This window comes from Cebus imitator, unplaced genomic scaffold (genome assembly GCF_001604975.1).
Source record: "Cebus imitator isolate Cc_AM_T3 unplaced genomic scaffold, Cebus_imitator-1.0 Scaffold14, whole genome shotgun sequence".
NCBI lineage: Eukaryota > Metazoa > Chordata > Mammalia > Primates > Cebidae > Cebus > Cebus imitator.
Window position 1 is genome coordinate 324,685 of NW_016107329.1, and position 1,513 is coordinate 326,197.

A 1,513-nucleotide genomic window follows, 5' to 3' on the forward strand; every position below is an offset into this window, starting at 1 on the left:
CAGATAAACAGAAACTGGAAGATCTAATGTGTTAGAAATGATAAAATAGGAGTTCAAAGAAGGTTGGCAAGTTAGAGACACAGAAAATGGCAAAATAAAATTTAATAGACATAGGTACAGAATTCTCCTCATGCACATGCACACCTGCACAGATTCCTCACATGCTTAGTTATGGGATGAAGAAGGTCCATCTTATGAAGAACATGTACAAGGGCAACTAGTTGTCAAAATAATAGTTTAAGTGGGTTTCATGAATCCAAGCTCAGTGTCTGCTGTATTGAAGGCAACGGTCTGCTTCATTTGGTTTAGAGACAGAAGACTTGTGCTAAAGTCCAAATGCTGACACAATTGTGAGTATTATCTGGGTATCATCTGTGATTTTTTATAATGTATTCCTCCAACACTAGATCATAAGAGGTATAAGAGCGGTGCCGTTCTTGCTGTATTCTCTCCTATATCCTAAGATTTTGTGCTGAGCCAGACATACAGTAGTCACTCAATTAATACTTGTTAAATAAATTATTAAGGTAATGCAACTTATCCTCTCTGAGCCCCAGTTTCTTCATTTATAAAATTAAGAACCTACTGTTGTGAAAGTAGTTTGGAAACTCCAAAGTGCTATGGAAATATAAGCAATTACTACTGACACTGAGAAATGCTACCAATAATACTTAAAGAATCTGAAACAACTCAGCCTGGAAAGCTAAGATAAGCAGAATAGTGCTGTCTCCAAATATTTGAAGAACTATAAGATATTGGACCCATTTTTGTATGTATTTCCAGAGGAGCAGATGGTGACCACTGTCCAGACAGATGTGTCTCAATATAAGGACACCATCTGTAATGTTAATAATTAGAATGTATCCTGTAATTTTCTCTTTATCTTTGGAAACCAGTTGAGATCCAGAGTCTTTCACTGGGAGGTTTAAAGCCTAGAGCAGCATTGGTGCTAGAGCCGGGAGGGGTAATGAATTAATCTTGAACCAATTCATCACATACCAATCTCAATGCTTTAGTTAGCTCTTATAGGCATTTAACGTGGCCAGAGGAGTGAAGGAGGTCATGTTGGTTTGGAAGCCCTGTCTACCATAACTCCTGCACCACCCCATCCCCTGAGTACTTTGATGTCACCACCAGTGGAAATGTTTAAACAGTCGTGAATATGCATGATAGAATCTTGCATTGGATAAAGAGTGGATCTTTGAATTTCAAGGTCATATTCAACTGAATATAAGCTAGAGAAATGGGAACTTTTGAAGGTGATGACGAATACCATGAGCTTAAAAAGGATTGGAAAGGGCCGGGTGCGGTGGCTCTTGCCTGTAATCTCAGCACTTTGGGAGGCTGAGGCAGATGGATCACCTGAGGTCAGGGGTTCAAAACCAGTCTGACCAACATAGTGAAACCCTGTCTCTACTAAAAAATACAAAAATTAGCCAGGGGTGGTGGCAGGTGCCTGCAATCCCAACTACTCTGAAGGCTGAGGCAAGGAGAATTGCTTCAATCTGGGAGG